The 23,341-nt window shown below is 37.2% G+C and overlaps 2 pseudogenes across 1 annotated transcript; both read right to left on the bottom strand.

The window, feature by feature from the left end:
• Positions 1-10,046: 10,046 nt before the first annotated feature.
• LOC149256973 (pentatricopeptide repeat-containing protein At5g16860 pseudogene) lies at positions 10,047-14,389 on the bottom strand (annotated as a pseudogene). The gene is made up of 2 exons (XR_016256453.1): positions 14,141-14,389; positions 10,047-14,032 (listed from the first exon to the last, which is right to left on the bottom strand). The product of XR_016256453.1 is annotated as a pentatricopeptide repeat-containing protein At5g16860 pseudogene (transcript).
• LOC149256974 (actin-related protein 2 pseudogene) lies at positions 10,096-10,467 on the bottom strand (annotated as a pseudogene).
• Positions 14,390-23,341: the final 8,952 nt, after the last annotated feature.

The raw sequence follows: 23,341 nt of genomic DNA, 5'->3' as shown, positions 1-23,341 counted from the left end.
ATCCTTCTCTGAATATCAATATCCCTTTTGGCCTTGTCTAAGAGGCTCTCAAGATGGGTGTTCACCCTCTCGAGCCAATGTTCCCGGTTCTCATTTACCATTTTGGAAAATTGCTCATTTAGGGTGAGCTCATTGGCTAGTTCTGCCTCCCTTTGCTTTTCTAGCTCCAAAGCTCTCTTTAGGCCTCTAGTCCTTGGCCTTCTTCTTGGCACCTATTCATTAAGCTATTCACCATATTGTCCATATGACTCATCAAGTTAGGCCTTAGCCTTTTCAACCTCTCTCTTTGCCTTGACGAGCTAAATCTCCATGAGCTCATGTTTGACCTCAAACTTCTTGTTCTCCTGCTAATAGTATGAAATAATGTATTTGGCCCTTTGCAAGTTGACCGGGAGCTCTCCTATGAGTGCATTCTTCTCCTTGATAATAATGTTTGTGTTCTCACTGTCATCATTTTCACTTGGGTTAACTAAGTGAAAATCTTGGTCTGTCTAATGGAGGTCCTCCTCTTGCTGTTGGATCTCTGCCTCTATCACCTTTTCCTTACCCTTCTATACCTTCTTTGCTGATGAAGAAGGCAAGGCCCCTCCCACAATCTATGGGGAAAACACTTGCCTATGCCGTATCTGATAGGTATGTGTCAAGGTACCTAAACCAACTCTTTTAGGCTTGCTTCTCTCACCATGCTCAATGTGTTCTTGCTCACTTCCTTCATCTCTGCTAGGTGAATGAATAGGCTCATGAAATGGTGATGATGGAGGTGATGGTGTGGCTGACTCATCAGATGAAGATGGATGATGTATGGGCTGAGGTGGAGGAATGGATGTGGATGGATGAGAAGATGAAGGTGATTCTTGGCCATGTTGAATACGTGGGACTGTGAAAATCTCATTGGATATGAAAGTGTCCCATGCAAGGTTAAGCTGATCAAGATAATGGAGGACTATCATCTTGATGAGGGAGTGGTGAAAGATACTTTGCATTTGATGATCATAATATTTCCTTTGGGAAATGAATGACCTCTTGTCAATGTCTCGGTAAAGATAGTAGGGTATATTGAGCATTTTGACTCTTGTGAAATTTATGAGTAGCCGGATATGATAGGAATAAAACTTAGAAAACCTACCCTCACAAGTGACGTACTTCATGATGATTTTCATCATGGGAACATAGCTGTCTAGGAGGTAAGAGAAAGGAAAAATCCTCTTTCTCTCATTCTTGTACCTTGGTTTAAGATATGACTCATAATAGAAATGATAAAATTCTCCTTGTTTAAATTATTTTTCCCCAACATTTGGGATCCCAAAGGTAGCTAATATGATAGCATGAGATATAGTGAAGGTGACAACAGCAAGGGTTACCTGGTTGTCATGGAGGTTGGTGATAAATAATTTGGTCAACACAGGATGCTGTTGGACCCTTTGTACTTTCTCACAAAACTCAAAACAACCCACATGCTTAAAGCCTGTCACAGTGATGGAAGATGCCATGAGTTCTCTAATATTAGTTGGCTCATGTCTAATGTCTAATGATTCTCCCTCCTTTCTTAGATACCCTCCTCTCCTATCTTTCTTCCTCACTATGACTTATGTTCTCTTCTTCTACCATGATTTATTGGAGTCAAACCCTAGGGAGATGATGAAATGGAATGTATGTGTAGAGAGTATGGAAAGGTGTGAGGAAATTGAGGAGATGGAAATGGGGATGTGTGATATGAGGGAGGTGGCAAGGGGTAGTTTTGAAATGTAGGAATGGTAGTGGGATGCTAGGAAATGAGATTTAGGAAAGTAATTATGTTACTAGGCTTTTGAATTTAGTAGGACTCCAAAACACAATGAAACACCATATAAATCAACTGTGGAGGAGAGGAATAATATAATTTTAACCTACTTGCTTACTGGAGCACGTTTGGTGGCAAATTTTGAAGCTTGGAGCAATGTAGTGCGTTTTGGGCAATTTCTGGATGTTCTCGGGCAAAGGCACAACAAAATGGTCAAACACACCCTCTCTTAACAAGTGCGCAGTGCCCTTAGGAAATGCACTGAGTTTTATGGCAAACGTGCAGCACCAGTTCTAAATGCGCCCTCCAGTTTCAAAACGCGCCCTCTGCCCCTATTTTGCCCAATTTCTCAAAAATTACCTTTGGTGAGGAGGTTTTGAGAGTGTAGGAGTGCAAATGAATGTTGAATTGATGTCTTTGAGGGCTTTTATATTTGAATGGGTTTAATTTATGCTTTGAAAACCCTTTTCTAATGTTTCGTGTCACTTTTCAAATTTTCACACTAATGCTCTTTGATTTTTTGACTGTTTCTTTTGACAGGTGGATGATGCTTTGGCAATCTTCATTTTGACCTTTGTTTGGATGCTATTGGTAATGGAATTGAGTAGAGAGCTCAAATGGTGACTTATTACATATAATAAACATAAAATTACATAAATAAAATAAAGATTATTACATCTCGTTTGAAATAAAATTTACAAGCTGGAATAAATTCCTTACTTGAAATCAAATTTGAAACTTCAGCGACCATGGTTACATACTTGTAAACCCTTATTTGACTGAAAAAGGGGTATTATTTTCTTTACTCTCATACTTTGTTGGCTTTATGCAGTGAGATGGTGATTTATTGGACCTTGGGAAATTGAAACCTAGGTGACCTAATGGAACCTTGAATGACTGGACTACAAGTGGACTTGACTGACATGAAATGAGCCTTTATAGTCAATGGATGCTCAACAAGACACATGAAGGTGGGCCAACAAATACAAATTTTTGAGAGGGGCGTGTGATTTTTTATTTTTGGGCTACCATCAGTGAGTAAATTTTTACATGATGACCTAGGTGGAATGATAAAAATTTCAAATGGGACACTAATATGATGTAAAAGAGGGATTTTGATCACTGATGGTAGTATGCAAATACTAACTCTAACACACAGTTCCACTGGACATGACAAAAGTAGAAGTACTCGAAAAAATGATATCAGTTTCAATCAGGTTTTCCTCCAACCCAAAAGTTTCACAGGTAATCGATATTCTAGTGGTTGGTATCCCTGAATTCTATGGTTTAATTTTAAGTAGGGATTGGTTTGAAAATTTACACAGATACTTTGCAACTGATTGGTCTCATATGTGGTTTCCATACAATGGTAAACCTAACCAAATTAGAGTAGATCGTGAGAAATTCATGAAGTACACAGTCACTGATCTCGAGGGGAGCAATGAGCTAGTAGCTTTCACCAATAATATCATCGGAAACTACTCAGCTGAGTCATTCTTGGGATCCTTTAACGCACAAAGATCTCCCTTTCCGGATAATGCTATAGTATCTCAGATAGAAAATTTTTCGCAAACAGACGCTTCCAAATGTATAGATGTAGTCGATAAACTTGTAGATAATTCATTATTTTGGACCCTTTATTTTGATGGTTCCAAGTCTGAAGATGGTGCAGGTGCTGGATGTATCTTAATCAGCCCGCAAGGAGAGAAAACCATGTTAGCATGTAGGCTTGAATTTCAATGCACTAATAATACTGCAGAATATGAAGCATTAATTCAAGGGATATACAAAGACATTGGCCTTGATGTCAAGTATTTGCAAGTATATGGAGACTCTAAGATAGTTATTAAACAGGTAAGAAACACAATCCATTGTGTGTTTGGGCATCTCAAACATTATCAATCCCTAGCCCAAAATCTTACTTCTTACTTCACTGCTTTTAACATTTCTTCAGTCCCCAGATTACAAAATGCAAGTACTGATTTACTTGCCAATGTAGCATCTAAGCTTATACCTTCAGAGGAATTTAGTCCAGATAGATTTTCTATAGAGTTATTTTTTAAACCATCCATCCAGATAATGTAACAAATTGGAGATTGTTTAATAAGGATGTTGATATAATTGATTTCCTTACATCAGAAGAATCTTATGAGGAACAAATCATAGATAAACACGAACATGACTTGCAAATCAGCCTAAACAAGATCAAAATCCAATTCCAAAATTTGTAGTCAAAATGGAAGACCTCTATGATTTGAAAGATAGATTTAAAAAGATTACCAACTCCAAGACTCAGAGTTCTACTTTGATATTTGAAGTGGTAAACCTAGGCACATCTGAAAAGCCTCAAAATGTCAACCTAGGTCTTGGTTTATCATCCGAAGAAAGGATATCATTCATCAAATTGTTGAAAACATATAAAGGTGTCTTTTCCTGGGATTATTCAGATCTCAAGACCTATGATACCTTTGTAATTCAACACACTATACCGATGACCTCTAATGAGAAACCAGTTCAACAAAAGCTTAGAAAGATTCATCCAAACCTTGAAAGCCAAATCAAATCTGAATTAAACAAACTTTTGAAAGCAAAGATAATCTTTCCTGTTAGACACTCAAAATGGGTATCAAATATGGTTCCTGTCAGGAAAAGAATGGAGATATTAGGATTTGTATTGACTTTAGGAACTTAAATAGAGCTTGTCAAAAGGATAACTTTCCTTTGCCTACCATGGAGCAAATATTGCAATCAGTTGCAGGTTCTGAGTTAATGTCTTTTCTAGATGGATTTTCAGGATACAATCAGATTCTTGTACATCCAAATGATAGACTAAAGACAACATTCAGGACCAAGTGGGGGACATACGCTTATCAGAAGATGCCTTTTGGACTTATCAATGCAGGTGCTACATTTCAACGTGCCATGGATATTGCTTTTAAAGGTCTGATTAATAAATTAGTTGTTATTTACCTAGATGACATTACAGTCTACTCTAGGAACAAAAACGATCATTTGAATGACCTAAAGCATATTTTTGAAAGATGCAAGAAATATGGCATTTCTCTAAATCCCAAAAAATCATACTTTGTGTTAGTAGAAGGCAAACTTCTCATATTCATAGTGTCCAAGAAAGGAATTTATATTGATCATGATAGAATCCAAGAAATTGAAAAGATTCCTCTCCCACATAACAAAAAGACCATGCAATCATTCCTAGGCCAGATTAATTTTGTAAAAAGATTTGTTCTCGATTTTTCACAGATTGTTTTACCCCTTCAATCAATGATAAGAAAGAATGCAGTCTTCAAATGGGGTAAAAATGAAAGAGAGTCATTTGAGTTAATAAAAAATCCATTATCAATGCTCCTTCTTTAACAACTCCAGACTTTCTTAAACCTTTTGTATTATACACATTTTCATCTGATACATCATATGCAATAGTTTTAACACAACTAAACGATCAAAACATCGAGGCACCTATCTCCTTTTTCAGTTCCAATTTACAGGGTGTCGAGCTAAACTACTCAGCTATTGAGAAACAAGCTTTTGCTGTCTTTAAAACCTTAAAACATTTTAGACCTTTTCTCCTCAAAACTCATACAAAAATAGTAGTACCTTACCTTGCAGTAAGGCAATTATTGATTCAAAGAGAAGTGGGGGAGAAAAGAGCAAATTGGGTCACTGCACTTCAAGAGTACGATGTAGAAATCCGACCAGCTAAAATTGTTAGGGGCCAATGTTTTTGCATAATGGTAACTGGAGACCACTGGTCAAAGACAAAGCAGACCACTCCCACGTGCTGACAAGCAAGAGCTAAGTCATATCTTTAAGACAATGGCAACCGGGCCATCATACCGGATGGGATTCCTACACCAAACCGTGTGAGGTCTAGTTAGGACTTCATACCAAGGAGATCCCCTGAATGTTGGTGGGTCCAGCACCGTCAACAACTTTACAAATTTCAAATTAACTAGAGATATAAGAACAATGTTACTCGTTTGCAAAAGAGATTTGAAATTGATATGCGTAGAGAGCTCCCTATATTTTTCTTCGTGGTTCAAAATGCCATAGTACTGACAAAGGTAGCTTTCCCCTTTTGTTACCCTCGAGCCAGGAGAAAACAACTATCACGATTTGATTGGCCATCAGCTTTATTTTATTCATCAAGGGCGTTGATGTGGTTGGGTCCCAACAAGTCGGAGAGTGGTATAAATAAATCCCACAAGCGAAATACGGGGGGGTGGGCACTGCCTTCTCCATCATTGATTAAATCTAGTGAACTCGGTGGTGTTTGGAAAGTGTGCGCCCTTTAACACCCTTGAGAAAACTTTATTACAATAATATTAAACTTTATTTAAACATAATAAAGTTTAATCAACCATTTAAAAAAAATGAAATTTTTGGAAAAGAAAGGTTACAACATGGTCTATCCCTAGAATTTGTAGTAGGAAGCATCATTGCATATTCGTCTTGCGGTACCTGTTATGGAACCGGAAATGACACCAAGCTCTTCACATATTATCATATCTAAGACAAACTATTATTTATAGTGACAACTGGAACACCTTTATCATCTATTGGTTCTAGGTTTTCAAATCTAAGTCCTAAATAGAAATCCCTCAAAGTCTCCTAAACCTATAATATTTTCTTGCCATTCATCCTTGGATATCTATACTTTGCATTCCTTTAAGACAATCAAAGCAATTTGAAGTCCTCCAAAGTTTTCTTTAGCAATGATATCATTTTCTTCAATGGAGTCAGGACGACCTTCTCTTATCTCATAAAGGGGATTGTCACTGAAAAACATGAAGAAAAGGCCTCTATTAGAAAAGGGGTTGGGAACATTCTTCAATTGGTGTTTCATAACATATTTTCTTTTGGGTAGAGGTAGCATCTACTGCAAAGCTATACTTCTTGGTCTCCTCATAATCTAAAACATCAGTTGGGAATCCTTGAAAGGCTCCCTTTAGATCCGGAACATCTTCTTAGTTCTCTTTATAGGGCTGTATTATTTTCTTCAAAGATAACCAACAAAACTATCACCCAAATGATGAGCATCTACCACCAAAACAGTGATATCTTCGATACCATCAAGAATTTTTGTAGCGATATTCTCATAGTTTTCATGCTGGCATTCATGGATGCCTATAGTTTGGTTAGGCTCATCTCTTCCTTCTTCAAATTCAGACTTATTGTCTTTTCCTTTTCTCAATACCATCAAGACTATGTGAAATATTGTTATCATAGCTTTCATGTGGCATTCATGAATGCCCATAGTTTGGTTAAGCTCATTTCTTCCTTCTTCAAATCCAGATTTATGTTCTTTTCTTTTCTTTAGAATACTAGACGCACCATCATACTTCAGAGTATCAGTTGGAAAATCTTGAAAGATCTTTTTTAGATCTTGAACATCAACATTATCATCTTTATCAAGACAACAATATTCTTCAAGAGGAGTGTAGGGTTGTCATTGTCATGGAATTGTGATATTCTCCTCAACAATGCCATTGTCATCTTCTGAAAGGTAAAGCAAACCTTCTTATCGTAGGGCTTCTAAATAGATTATAATAGGTGCCTTCAAAGCTTTGAAATCCCTAGGCACAGTGCTTGAGATTTTTTTCAATGAAAACCTTAATAGAAGGTATACTCTTTGACTTGCAAGAGTGCTTGACCAAGGCTTTTTGCTTTTGTCGTTGGGAAAGTAAAAATGATGTTATCAATACATCCTCATATCTTTCATTGAATCTGGAAACATACCTCATAAATGACAAGACAAATGGAACAACAGAAAGAGAATCATCCTTGAACTTTGGGAGATTCCTCTCATATTTTGGAGGAGGCTAATTTGGGTATCCTAGACTGCCCTTAATATCCAAAGCAGGATGTAGCTCATCCAATTGCCAAGGAGCCATTTTTCAGCACATTCAATTTTTATTATGAGATGACAAAATGCAATTCCATATCTTTATCTCAATAAAGTCACCTAGGTGCACTATCAGTGCCTTCATAGTCACCTCACAAGCACAAAGTATTCAAATCCATAAAGAACAATGTCTTCATTCTTTCAATGGAATTTCCTAAATGAGAAAAGATCTTCAAGAATGAACCTTCATCCAATGATGTAGCCTTCTCTATAAATGTATTTTCAAGAAATGGACTTTATCCCCAAACATGGTGCCAAAATGTTATCAGAAAAACCTCGCACTTCTTGAGATAAAGTCTAAAAGATTAAGTGTGATCTGAATGAATCTAAGACGTAGGCCATTGTCACATCAACAATCCTCTTCTCACTTCAAGCCACCTCTACTTCAACTCAAGGGGAGCTTCCCTAGGTTAAGATTGCTAGGATTTAAAACAATGAGTTCCAATTTGATATGAAGAGTGAATCCAACAAAATGGTTTTGAAAGAATTTTAGGGTATGAAATTTGATGGGAGGACTAGAGGCTAATGTCTTTTCATTAGGCATATGGGGTTAGCCAAGTCTCCCTGGAGAAGGTATGACTAGATATGGGGTGATGACTAGGGTTATCCACTACTATCTCCAGAAGATCCACCTTGTACCTTTACATGATCCAAGATAACTTCAAGGGAAAATTCTCCACTAGAAATCTTCTTAGGGTTTACAAGATAGGATCTATCCAAGAACAAAACAAAAATAATGCACCTTTACCAATAGATAAGCACATTTGTATTTAATACATTCAATAAATAAGTCCAAAACAAAAATAATGCACCTTCACCTATAGATAAGCACATTTGTACTTAATACATTAAACAAATAAATCCACAAGACTTAGAGACTGCTTACTCAAGAAACCATTGCTCAACCATAAAGTCTAGCCATCAAAATAAAAATGGTTGCAAAAAGTCATCCACAAAACATTCACCTCCTCAATGAGGTGCATTAGCTTTCCATCCATAGCACTAAACTCGAGACAAAAAAACTCCAATAAAATTTCAAAAAATTTCAGAATTTGCTAAGGGATTTCTCCCCCAATCCAACCATGAGAAAATAATGAGGAAGTGCATCTCTATTTGTATGAAATATTCAACTTCCTTTATATTAAACAAATAAATTTTTTAGTAAAATCCACTAATCTAGCCTATGGAGGGACAAATGACCCTCTTCTCTATTGATATTTCATAGGTCTTCTAAGCTGATAATTACTTCATATGATTTCTTAGGTTAATCTTTTCTTGCATTCACATTCATCATAAAGTAATTACACAGAAGATCTCAACAATAGAAACAAAATGACAGTAGAATCATTAAGAGACAACCAAACAAGAGACACAAGAATTTACCCTGGGAAAAAACCAACAACCCTTTTCTTAGAGAAATCATTAAGTTCAACAGAGATACATGAAGTCAAACATAAAGTCAAGCTGACTAGTAACATAGCCTTGGTCACACCTGGTCAAACTGTCCTCTAGACAAGTCAAACCGCTGCCCAATGATCTCGGCCTGATCTGATCTACTAGGCCAAATTTCAGCCTCCTCCTATGCCCAGAAACTCTGCCTCGGATAGTCCAAATTCTCTGCCTCACATGGTCTGGATTGCTTGACAGTTAATGAGGTCAAATGGGCATAAATATAGTGTTTGGATGATCCCAAGCAGTGTGTCTATAGGGGCAGGCCAACCTGAACTTCTGGAGGGCTGACTTTACATTTCAGAGGCAGAAATAAATTCAATTTCAAAATTTCAAATTTCTCTTTTGAAGCCAACATGAAGAACATGTCTTATGTTCATGTATACATCAAGGGCTAAAATATTATTTATGAAGACTGAGCATAGCTACAAAATTCAACATTCTAATTAATTTTAAAATATAAAGTAGGGTCTTCTCAAGCCACATATACACTGATCTATATTCCAAATCCCTCAAAGGCAGGATACGCCCACAAATGAGGGAAATAGGGGGCTTCAAACACAGCCTCCAACCTTCAAAGGCCTTTCAAAACTATGCAAGTCATCCTCAGAAACGTGGATATAATGTTCCACATCAGCATTAAGACATAGATGTCAACCCTAGATCTTGTACAGGTTGGCCTAGTCAAAATCCTTTCCGATGAGATTTGTTGCACATATATATACCTTCACAGAATCCAAGGTTGAGCCCATTTTCTTAAACGCTCAACTCCCTCTTGGTATTTCTGCTTGTTATCCAAAACTCAGGTGCATCTTTCATTAGCCCAGTAAGAACTGCACATCCCAAGTACACCATATTCTTATGTCTTGCAGGATCCTCAATTCTAAGTCGCAATTTCTTAAGTCCATCTTTGTTAGCCTTCAATACAACCCGAAGAAAGCAATCATGTATTTCTCTCTCCAAGCGACTTGGCAAACCATGATACACTGTACTTACTAAGAACAAGATGTTGGTATAGAGGCATAAGGTTGTCTATGTCCACTTCCTGAATACGGCAAAACACCATATCTGCCATACCATCTTCTTCAACATCTATAAGCTCTAGCATGAATAGGGCTTCAGGTGCATGAAAACGTTCAGTGCCAGCTTTTACCACTCTTCCATCTGACAACGTATAATTCTTAATCAGGATAGTTGTTTCAAGTCGGAACTGGTACTCATGCTTGTAGTCATAACTAACATAGCAAAGTTGCTCCTTTACTTCCCTGACAGTATTAAAATTCACAGTTCTCTTTAATGCATATCTGAAAAACATGTGTTCATCAACAGCTATTTAATGCATATCTGAAAAAACATGGGTACATCAACATCTATTGAAAGCATAACTCATTAGGATCTGCACATGCTTCTCAAGTTCTCCTATAACAATATCCATCAACTGCACCAGCAACGTTCATATCTGGGATTTCGTAGATTTTAGTATTCCAATCCCATTAAGAGTTGCTCATGACTAAGCAAATTTTGTTTTCAGAGATTTGTAACTTCGCAAACAAATGTCTTTCAACATCGTTCCTACCAAAAAGATTTGTAACCTTCATGTGGTTTCTTTATCTTTATCCCTTTCCAGTAGCCATTTCCAAGCCCTGCACATCACTATAACAAATCCCCTGCTCCACAGAATCCCTTTTCAACAGCTCCTCCAAAACATGAAACTTCAAAGGCTTCCATGCATGTATGATAAATTGCTCGAACTCCTGAGCTTGACCATTACTTCTGAATTGATTATCTCTTCCAGCCTGATCCACGTTGGATCAGATTTTGTCCCCTCTTTTGCTGAACTTCATTTACAATTCCTGAATTAAGTGTAGATCTTACAACTTGCTCCTCCGAATCAGGCAAGAACCCTTTCCAATTTCATCATTGTATTTGTTATAACCTGAGTCCCTAGCAAGAACATCCTCATCCTTAGAAGTCTGCAGATGTTTTATGAGAATGACCAACTAGTAACTACCCCTTCAAATGCTTTGCTTGTAAGGTGATACTCCATCAGCACACACTTACTAACAAAATGTACTTCAATAATCCATCTTTCCTCGATGAAGCCGGTGCTTAGGATCCTCCACAATTTTCAGACAAAATGGTGGATAATGGTGGATCTACACGTGCATAAGTACATGCCATCTGGTAATACTAGCTGGGCAACCTTACGTTATATATCTATTAAAATATTACCCTACATGCTAGCCTACTTAATGGACATTTATGTGCGTTACATGATATTTAAATTTATACCTAGTAGCAAAGACGCACTCTTCACAGGCATGAAGGCTCTTGATAGCTCAATTCAAATGGTCATTGGGATATAGACAGAAAAGCATTCTTTTTACTGTTGGTACACAATATTTAGCTAAATTCTTGTTTCAGGAACATATCCCGCTGCATTAATCTGCCTCGACAAGCTCTCCAATATGTCATAGATTTCCTGCATTTGTGGGTGTGTGGTATCTCCTATAAGGAAAGTGTATATCTATTTATTTATTTCGATCCAGCTGCATCCAGGCTTCTTTTTCACACCCCTGTCCTTCATCATTTTACGCATCTCTTCAGTGCCATCCCATCTGCCATCTTCAGCATACATGTTAGACAGCAGCACATATGGGGTAGTATTTTTAGGATCCAAATCTAAAATGCGACCTGCCACGTATTCTCCTAGCTCTATATTGTTATGGGTTCTGCAGGCAGCAAGCAAACAACCCCACATAGAAGTATCAGGTTTTATTGGCATTTTGTTAATTAGTTCTTCTGCCTCATACAAGAGTCCTGCACGGCCAAGGAGGTCTATCATGCACCCATAGTGCTCCCTTGTAGGTGTGATGTGATAATATTGATTCATAGAATCAAAATATTGGCAACCCTCTTTCACTAAGCCTCCATGGCAACATGCAGACAACACAGAAATGAAGGTAACATTGTCTGGTTTCATACCAGAGAGCTGCATTTGTTCAAAGAGTTGGAGAGCCTCCTTGCCATGTCCGTGCATTGCATATCCAGCAATCATTGCATTCCATGAAACCACATTTGGGTAGCATATTTTGTAAAATTCATCTCGTGCATGCTCTAGGCTCCCACACTTAGCATACATGTCTACAAGTGCACTCCCCAAAAACACATCAGATTTGAATCTGTTTCTAATTATTTCTTTGTGGATTTCCTTACCCTGTTCTAGAGCAGCCAAGTTTGCACATGCTGTAAGAACACTAGTAAAGGTCTTCAAATTTGGTTTCGCACTTGCCAGATGCATTTGACGAAAAAGTTGGAGTGCCTCTTCAGCTTGTCCATTCTGAGCATATGCAGCAATCATTGCTGTCCAAGAGACTACACTTCGTTGATGCAAATTATCAAATATATTTCGTGCAAGTATTAGGCTACTGCATTTTGCATACATCTCAATAAGGGCAGTCCCCACATAAACATTAGACTGCAATCCATTTTTTATTATTTCTTCATGGATCGTCATGCCCTCTTTCAATACTGCAGCGTTGGTACATGCTGAGAGAACACTGACAAAAGTGTTGAGGGTGCGCTCCACGCCTGCCAGCTGCATGTCATAAAAGAGTTTCAAGGCCTCCTGAGCATTACCATTCTTTGCATATGCTGCAATCATTGCATTCCATGAGATTGCATCTTTTTCTGGCATTTCCAAAAAGAGCTTGAGGGCCTCATCGACATGCCCATTATATCCATACCCTGCAATCATGACATTCCATGAAACCACATCTCTTTGGGATATTTTGTCAAACACACTGCGTGCAATTTTTATAATCCCGCATTTTGCATACATGTCCACCAGTGCATTGCTCACAAATAAATCGTACACGTATCCAATTTTGATGGCTTTTCCATGGATCTGCATACCCTGTTCCAGAGTTGCCAAGTTGGCACATGAAGAAAGAGCAGTAACAAAAGTATTTGAATTTGGAATCACCCCTGCCTTCTGCATTTGTGAAAAATATTTCAACGCTTCCTCAGCATGCCCGTTCTTCGCATATCCTCCAATCATGGTCGTCCAAGAGACAACGTTCGGATCAGCCATCTTCTCAAATAGACTTCGGGCATTCTCTATGTTTCCACATTTTGCATACATATCTATGAGGGCATTTACCACAACGACATCAGATTGAAATCCGCTTGCAATTATTTGGGTATGGATTTGCCTGCCATGTTCCAGAAGTGCTAAGTGCCCACACGATGGAAGAACAGTCGTAAAGGTAAAGTGATTAGCGTGGACACCCGATCGTTGCATTTGTTGAAAAAGCGTCAAAGCCGCCTCAGCATAACCGTGTCTATTGTATGCTCCGATCATCACCGTCCAGGAAACCAAAGTCCTTCGGGCGATTTGGTCAAAAACTCTGTGAGCTTCTGGCAGACTACCGCACTTGGCATACATGTTAACAAGTGCATTTTGTAAATATGTGTATGGTAGTTTTCCTGTCTGTGTGATGTGAGCGTGGAGTAGTTTGCCTTTTGATAATGCTCTCTCGGAAGTGCAATCGTGCAGGAGAGAAATGTATACAGATAAGTCTACACGCAAAATGGTCAGCGCTTCTTTCAATCGACTACCTCTCGACATCTCGCGTAATTCTTATTGACGAAACATTGTCCGTTTCAGAAGAAGAGGAGCCGCAGGTGTGTAATATTTCCTCCTGAAACATGTACTCTCTGTATTGATTTCCGTAACCCTAATTTCTTTCATCTGGGTGGCCTCCGGGCTTTCTTACCCTGGGAATATAATCATCACCTCTGTTGTGTTGGTATAAACTAACTAGGACGGTAGTAAGTGATGTTTAGAAACACTGATCAGATTTCCTAGTCTGGGCTGACTGAACATCAAACGGAGAGCGCATCTGATATTAGTTCCATTCCAAGAAAATGAAAATGAAGTTTTTCAATTACTTTTCAAATACTGGATCATTTGCGTGGACGATTACCTTTGGAAGCAAGCAAACAATTCCAGCTAAATACTGAGGATACCAAATCGGGCCCAGGTCTGGTTGAAGCTAACCCGCCCGACGCGAAATCACCATTTTATATGTTTTATGGGGAAAGCCAATAAATAGGTTATCCCTGTTTCTTTGCGAGCGCTGTGTGCACTCACAGTGGAAAGTCTAGAGGTCCTCAATTCCATCGCTAACTTTTGCTGTGATGGGGTGGTCCGGCCTACGTTCTTAGGGAGGAGTTGAGGTATCAGGTTTTGTTATCTATTAACTCCTTACCAATAATTTTTTTCCCGTTCGTTTGTTTGTTCTTTTTCTTTTCTTTCTTTGGAAATGTATGAGAAGTATAAAATAAATATAAAATGAGTTTAAGATTTATTAATGAAATAGCTCGAAATAGGTCTTTAGGTTTAGATATTGTTTGTGTGAGAGGAAATAATTTGAATCATAATGATCACTATTAATAAAGTTTATCGAGATATTATTTAAATTTTTAAATTCAATAATGATAGTTAAAAGGAAAAAAAAAAAAAAAAAAAAAAAAAACACATTCAACTAGTTCTTTTGTTATATTTTGCAATTTATTTGGATGATGCTATGGACATTTCAAATTTTTATAAATCTGCATAATATCAATTTATAATTTTCCTCAAACCAACAAAATTATTTAATTTTAATGATATTAAAACATGAAATCATGTAACTAACTGTGATGTCCCCTATAAATGTGAATATTTATTTACTGCATTTTAAATAAACTGAAACTGATTTAAGTTTATATAAATAGAAATTTTGTTTTAATTGTTAAAAGAAAGCGGAGTGCCAGAACTTTGGCAAGTAATGATTTGATTTAATTAAATAAGAATGTATTTGTCAAAAGTGTGACAATTGTATTTCTCAAGAAACAGTTAGGTTGGGTAGTTACCCAACCCTAACTACTCTTATGGAAGATTTATCCCAAAAGATCAAGAGGATGAGGGCATCTGCGATCTGGGAAGAAGGAGGGAGTTGAGGAACACTTAACAAAGGAAGAATTAACTGTGCTGGAAGGACAGATAGTGATGCGGTAGTTAAGTCTGGTCATGACCAGATATCTACTGTTGTTCAAGATTGAAATTCTTGAAGAGAAACCCAGGAAAGGGTAGCTCAGGGGGAGACAGAGGGCGCCATAGCGCGAGTCTCAAGGTTGGGAGGCAAGTTAAGATTAAAAGTTTATATTTGGTTCAACTAGCCAGATAAGTACAATCTAGAAAACCCTAATTAACTGTTAGCAGAGTATTCTGTCATTAATGTTAGACTGGGTATGCTCATCTTTTAATCTAGATAAGTAAATGTTATTATCTACAGATTTTAGTAATTCTGTGCATGATTACGTTGGTTAGATATAGATGAAGACTCTAACTGATAATAGACAGTAAGGAGTAATTCTGTTATAAGTAGAATAAAGTTTAGAACTAAGTAAATGAATCAGAACTATTAAACAAGTAAAGAGAAAATTACAACTAAGTAATATCATAAATCTCAACAGCGATTCGAGCAATAAGAGAACTCAAAATAGAGAACTTGTGCATAGACTCATGTAGTATAACTTCATTTTACAATATCCACAGAAGAAGTAGGTAAATGGTCTCGACCTTTTCAACTCCAGAAAACCCAATAACGAGTATAGGAGGAAAAGGCTCAACCCTGAATTAGATCAAGAAAAGTCCCAAATTGGGAAATCAATAAACGATTTATGAAATTTATCATTACAGTAGGAAAAATGCATGGTAACAACGAAAACCCATAACTATGCGATTACACAGCTACGGTTACCAATGGAAAAAAAAAACTTAAATCTCGGTCTATCCTATCCAGAAAAACAAGTAGAAAGACAGAGATCTTTTACCACAAATACAGTGAGAAAATTTATATAATTTTACAGTTTAATTATCTGAGAAAAGATCTGCGTAACCTCCACGAGGATTCTATTAATAAATCAGTAGATACAATGACAAAAGCTGGAAGTCTTTTCCCAGATAGGGATGAAATTATACATTTTTATACAGAGCCAAGACCTTAGGCCGATGTAAACGAAATATGCAAGAAATTTAGAGAAGCCATAGACCCTTAGGTCTTTTAAACAAAAACTTACATTATACAGAGACCCATAGGTCGATTTTCTAACAAGAAATACAGTCTCAGAGAAGATAGAGACCCTGAGGTCTTCTTAAACAAAATGCATAATATTTAGAGAAGCTAGAAACCCTTGAGTCGAGCCTAGACGAGTAATACAGTTCTCAAAAAATGCCATAGACCATGGGTCGAAATTAAATAAATACATAGGACCAAAAGATTGGCGGAAAACACATTCATCTCTCTCAGGTTAAGAATCTTGTTCGCATACCTAATGAAACATGTAAGAAGGATTTGGAGAGCCGACAGCCGGAGCCAAGCCACTAGGTCCTGAACCTGAAACCCCTATCAACACATTCGATTAGAAAAGCTATCATCCAAAAGGAGAAAATAATTTACATGGGAAATGAAAACATTGCTTGAAGAGAACTTACCCGGATTGATGAAGAGCTCCTCAGGCATCCCTTTGACAGTACACATAACCATAACAGAGAGTTGTGGGCAAGCGAAGACATTCAGATTAATGGAGAGGCCTCACTAGAACATTTCCGCACACAGGTTAATAGAAGACAAGGGCAAGAGCTTACTCACAGGGAAAATCCCCATTCGAGAGCTAGAGTCGAACCTGCAACCAGGAAAATGCAACAGGTAAACCATTTCCGAGCCCAGCTAGTGCATAAAGTTGCATGCAGCAACCACCACCGTCCGATGAGTAGCAACAAGGAGAGCCCTTGATGTGGCACAATCAACCATGCAGCAAGGAGCCAACTGTCCACCACAGAGAAGTCTCCAGAGGGAGCAACTCCTTTTCCCTAGGCAAGCGACCATCCTCCATTTAAGTCCACCTTAAATGAATGGTACCAGCTCGTAGCCGACCCTAACCCAGTTAAATGTATTATAAATGCAATCGACTGTAACATAGGAAACCTTATAAGGGTTTAGGGTAAAGAGCATATATCACTGTCATATTTGTAAATGTTATGGAACTTTTATAAATTGCCTTGTACCCTGACAAGATTTGTATGTACTATGATTAAAATTCTGCATGCGTAGAGATTTTCTGAATTAGAACTATATTCCAATAATTTATTAATTATGGTTTTGATAATGATTCGCTGATTATATTATATGTTTTTTTTTTTTTAATATGGGTTCATGACACTAACTAATTTTAATTAATCTCAAATGGTTAATTTCTCCTCAAATTATGTAATTAAGAATGGTTAATTCCTCCTCAAATTATGTAATTAATAATTCATAATAATTAGGTAAATTGCAACATTTGTCTGTGAGTGATGGGGAGATCTTCATATATTTAATTTAAATATGAAACAATAATTACAAAGTATACATGGTCTATTGCACCTTCATCACTAGAGTCTAGATTCCTTCTTCCTAGACCATTTATAAACTTCAACTCTGCTTCAAATTCTTTAACATATGTAGATAGGAAAATCAACAAGGATTTTATATCATAGCTTCAAGTAAGAAAGTTGTTTCTATAAACAAAGGTTTTTACAAAAGAGAGTGGCCATTAAAAATCTAAGGATAAATTCTTAAGCTTGTTGGGTGTGTTATATTCTTTCCACGACTAGCTACATGTATTGTTATGTTGTGCCAGGCATAGCAGGGGGGTCGCAAGGGGAATTTTTTTATGTGGACCTAATAATAGTTGGGTGGACCCAATGATGGGGGTGGACCCAAGATGGTGGGCGGACCTACCCATGGTTTTGGGAATCATGGTTTTTGTAGATCTGGTTAAGGGAACTACGATTATGTTCTAATCCAGGGTTAATGGATTGGGGTTTATGAATGCTTCGACATGTATATAGGTATTGTAACATGGAAAGGAAAATAATGAAAAATCAATTTGGTTTTCTTGGTTTGAGTTCCAAGAGAAAATCTCTATGTATATTTTATGTTCTCGCCATTGTTTATTTTTCTATTTTTAAGAATTCATTTACAGGCAATTTCTGTACAGGGTTAAAACCTACAAAGCTAATGCTCCAACATAAGGGTAATAAAATGGCTAATGCCTTTTCTCCAACATTTAAACCCAATTTATACCATAAAAATTTGATTAAACTCATTGGTAATAAGAAATATAATTGTATAGGTATAAGGATGATATAAATCCTCCTCAAGAGTGCACAATTAATGCACATTTATTCTTTTTTACAATTTTTGGAAGACACATGTGCCTTTCTTGAAGGAAACATGAAAATACGCATGCATTGTTCAAATGAAGAACATTAATATGAGGTAAAAAAACAATTAAGAATATGTTTCATGTGGATCAAAGATAGGCAATGGATAATGAAGGTTTTTCTTTTTTTTTGTAGATTCAACAGCTCATGTAATGTACTAAAACATAAGATAATAATCTACTCTACTTTCAACAACGGAAACCAATAATGATTGATGAAAACAATAATCAGCAAGAGGAAGATTATCAATCTCACATAACACAATATTTCTATGGGGAAAGAAACTACTAAAAACTCCAACTATCTATATTGCATTAACCAAAAGATCTGAGAAGAAAATGCAATGCTTGTTCATCCTGAACAATTCCTGCACTAGTACAATCTAACTCTCTGCCTCACAAGCTAGCTCAAGCCAACACTTAGCCAATTATGCTCCCTGCCAAGCCTCTACTTCCTTGTGCTCACAAGTAAGCCTTGGATGAATACAATATGCTTTGCTCAACCTTGAGCTCAACTTGCATAAGTATTTTCTATCCTCTTCCTGACTAATTGCATTTGGCCAATACTTAGCCAAATTCCTAGCCTTCCAAGCTCCTACTTGCTTGTGCAATCCCCAAGGGAATTAACCTCTATTTAGTGTGGAAATTCCCTCTCCATAACTACGCAATCCAAACATAGTTCCTTAACTGATTGCATGCATCATTTGTAAAATTCAGAAAATTATATAACTGATAATACACTGTCCCTAAACTCTAATCTCAACTGGGTCTTCCTCTGAACTGACATGCATGAGTTATTTATGAGTGAATCTTCAGGTACTTGGTGTGGCACTAGTGATGCACTGGTGCACCACTCCACTACTAGACCTTTACTAGTTCCTCCAATAGTCAGAACTAGTTTAACTGACTATAACTTAGTTAGACTGCGTTATCTAATTACAGATCAAAAGAACTCAACTTGCCCCCCGAAAATTTAGGGATCACTCTACATGACTCTAGATAGACTTCCAACTCGAATTTCCCAAGTCAATTAAGTCAATTTAACTTAATTAACTATTACAAGTTTCTATGAGAATAAAATTACAATTTAATTCAAGGACAAATTAAACTGGAATTTCTAGATGCTATTTTTAACATTTCTTGTTGAAAATTTCAATAGATAATATCTTGGCCAATAAGGCATTCATAATATAAGCATCCTATTGTATGAGGTCAAAATGGAAGTTGATGGTCAAAATACATTTTAATAATGCAAAGGAATTTGATAATCAAGGCCAAGTGGAGTTCGACAAACTCATAATATGAAAGTTATAAAAAAAATCAAAGTATTATATTACTCTCTTCCCAATGTGGGACTATCCATGCTCAAGTATAAACATGCATGACTATCAATAAAGTACTTTGTGAATGTGTAGAATATATATATATATATCTCTCTCTCTCTCTCTCTCTATATATATATAACCATGGCCACAAAATAATACACATTAGATCTATGTCAAAATGGCATTGAAGCCACAAGCAAATACAAAATGGATTTACATATCAACAAATATCAAAAGAACAATCGGAGTCATACAAAGTACATAAAAGTTCTCCAAAATTACCAATGTTATGGGATAGATGATATCATATGTGCAACTTAGGTAGTATCATCATGATGAAAAACTACCATGGCCGAAGTCCTTAAATCCAAACACATCGAAGGTACAATTCTACACCTTGTGAATAAATGATTTGAAGTTGAAAATAACAGAAACCATCTTATCAATAATCAATAACATATATGGTGCAAGGAAACCCATTGATGATGAAAATGTAAAGAAATAAAAAATGAGAGAGGACAAGAGACAAGAACTTGGTGGAAAAGGATTTAAACCATATTCTACTCATTTGTTTTATTCCAATGGTATAGGAATATAATATATAAATGAAACCACCTCTTAAACTTGATTTTCTCTCACACCAATATGTCATAAAGAGAAAAGACAAAGAGGAGGTGAAGTAGGATTTAGAACACACACGATAAAAACTATATCCCATAACATGAAATGTAAAAAAGGCGGCATATGATTTCATGATTGTATAGAAGTCAGAAGTTAAAAATCCCCCCCCTTAATCATAACTTTGAACAATAATATTATCAAGGAAGCAAGAATTGTGCATAAATCGATATCATCTTCATGCTAAAATTGTTGGCATTATGGTGTGCATGATTCCATCTAGCTGATCTTGACATAGGTTCATGATTGCAGTTAGCTCAAGTTGGTATTGGTGTCAACCTTATGATGTCAACCCCATGTAGTCTAGTTGATGTTTGGATGCCTTCAGATGTGTATCGTTGCAACTAGTTGTATTTACTTTGAGATGGTTATGTTAGCATTGATGTCAACTTTATGATGTCAAGCTTGTGATGTTTGATGGACAAATGATAGCATTGGTATGGTTGATGATGAGTTGGCACACTAGTTGAGTTAGCAACTAGGTCCTCGTCTAGGTCTTCATGCTTATACTCATGGAGATGACTTGTTGCAGTGTGTTGGCCTTGTGATGATGATGGAGATGTGCTACAATATGTTACAAGTTAGTTCAGAGGTGTTGCAACTTGTTCAAATGATTGTTGGAGAGTGGAGGACTTGTTGGCACTCTTGTCAACCTTGTTTTTTGGCCTTTTAGGCCAATTTGGCAGTGACACTTGGGAGACATGTTTGATCCACTTGCAGATGTTTCATAGGCTATGTCAGAAGTTTGGAGGCTTGTATAGATGCTGGATAAGGTGATCCAACAAGTGGAAGAGGTTTTGAGCTGAAGGCTTGATGTTTTTCTTCATCCTTTGCCCCAATCGCATGGAGCCAAGCCTATGGGAGCGTCTAAAAGGCTCTGGTCACTAGTAGACAGTCCTATGGAAGCGACTGAAGGTTCCAATCAAGTTCATATAGTTTTATGCACGTGACTGGGGATTTTCATTAGAATCTCTTTGCATTCTTGTTATGAACATAAATTGTATAAAAGAAAATAAACATAAATAAATATAAATAATAAATAGTGAAATGATGATTATGCTAAATAGTCATTAAGTTAAGTGAAAAGGCATGTCTAAAAGACATGCCCAGTCATGAGAGGACACCTGCCTAGGTATATACGCGGGTCCTCATTGTAACATTCGTTATCACTTGTACATTATTATATATATATAATAAATTATTACAAAATACCTTTTGTGTATTTTTACATTAAAGTCAACAAGTTATAAGTTTTGTTGCTTCGGTGGTATTAGAGCCATGCCACACAATATAACCATGCAAGTCTTTGAACGTTGTTCGCTGCACAATATGCCATTACGTTCACATCCTGAATTCATGGAGCATTCTAGTAAAATTCAAAAAGCATTTCAACGTTTAGAAAAATCATTTGCAGAAGTTAAAGCATGTTGAAAGGAAATTGATAATAAGGGAGATGATAACGACAGTGAAGAAACAAAACAAGGTGAATCATTAGATGATTATAATATTGAAAATGAAGATGTTGCAGGAAAAGATCAAGATGATGATTCTGATGAAGCTGATATAGGTCAAGATGATGATTCTGATGAAGATGGTCTTGATATGGATTAAAATGATATAGATCAAGATAATGATCCAAATAAAGAGGATTTGGAAGAAGACTATCTTGAGGAACAAGAAGAAGAAACAAGGTGCAACAGCTGTAACGAGAAGTTTCCAGCTTCAGGATTATTACCATTTGTTCAGGTGAAGCAGCTGCGTAATTCATCTGAGAAGGGCTTGTTGATCTGTCGACGTTGCTACAAGTTGTACAAGTTCAATCAGTACTGTGGCATTTGCATGAAGGTATGGAGTCCCACGTCCAAAAGAGGTTGGCTTCGATGTCAAAAATGCAAGATTTGGGTTCATTATGATTGTGATAAGGTAAGCAGTGAGCACCTACAAGGCCTTACTGAGTATTCCTGTCCTCAATGCACGCCGAAGCAACCAGCCCTGGCAACCTCTCTAATTAAGGAGAAAAACAATAATCCTTTCACTGTTCCAGAACGCATTACAGTTGTTTGTAATGACAAGGAGGCGAATTATGTGACTAATAGCCACTTGATCCTCTGTGAATGCAATGAATGTGAAAAGGGTAAGTCGATGAGCCTGTCGCAATGGGAAAAGCACGTAGGCTCTAAGAGGAAGAAATGGAAGCAAAGTATTAGAGTCAGCGATTCCAATCAGTATCTCATTGATTGGCTTAACAAGGCATGGGAAGCTGGGGTTCGTGGCCTTGGATTCTTTAACCCTGAAGGGCAGACACCAGTCAACATTAGGGAGAAAGAATTAATAGGATGGCTGCTAGAACCATTCGAGCCAATCAAAGAAACCTGGATAGCAGAAAGGTGTGCAATATGCCGTCGAGCTGAAGATTGGCATCATAATAAAATCTTCATCTGCAATGGATGCAATATTGGAGTTCATGAAAATTGTTATGGTGCAATTGAATCACTGGACGACTGGCTTTGCACAGCTTGCCAGAGTGCAAAGATAGAGTCCGGTCACCTCTACCAAACAACGACCGGTCTCCGTTGTCTTCGATTGCACTGCCGACTGTTCCTGTCTGCAATTCATATAGCCGTTGACTGTACCGTTCAACAGCCCAACAACTGCTCCTATGTCCACAAACCCAACACGACCATCTGGAAAACCATTTAGTCAAACCATGCATGACGTCTGTCATCGATATCCGACATACTTTTGCCCGATATCAGTTGTCATCAAAATATAGATGGCATTCTAAAAGATTTAAGCTGAGCTAGGGAAAATCGCTATAGTCGTGGCCTTCGTCCCTCCTGCTGTTACTTTTCCTTGCAACTATTTCCCCTA

The sequence above is a fragment of the Pinus tabuliformis genome, chromosome 6, assembly GCF_031772625.1.
Source record: "Pinus tabuliformis cultivar Carrire ecotype Pingquan chromosome 6, CPIR1, whole genome shotgun sequence".
In the NCBI taxonomy this organism is placed as follows: Eukaryota; Viridiplantae; Streptophyta; class Pinopsida; order Pinales; family Pinaceae; genus Pinus; species Pinus tabuliformis.
The sequence above is the reverse complement of the archived record's forward strand: the minus strand, read 5'-3'. Positions and strand labels throughout refer to the sequence as shown.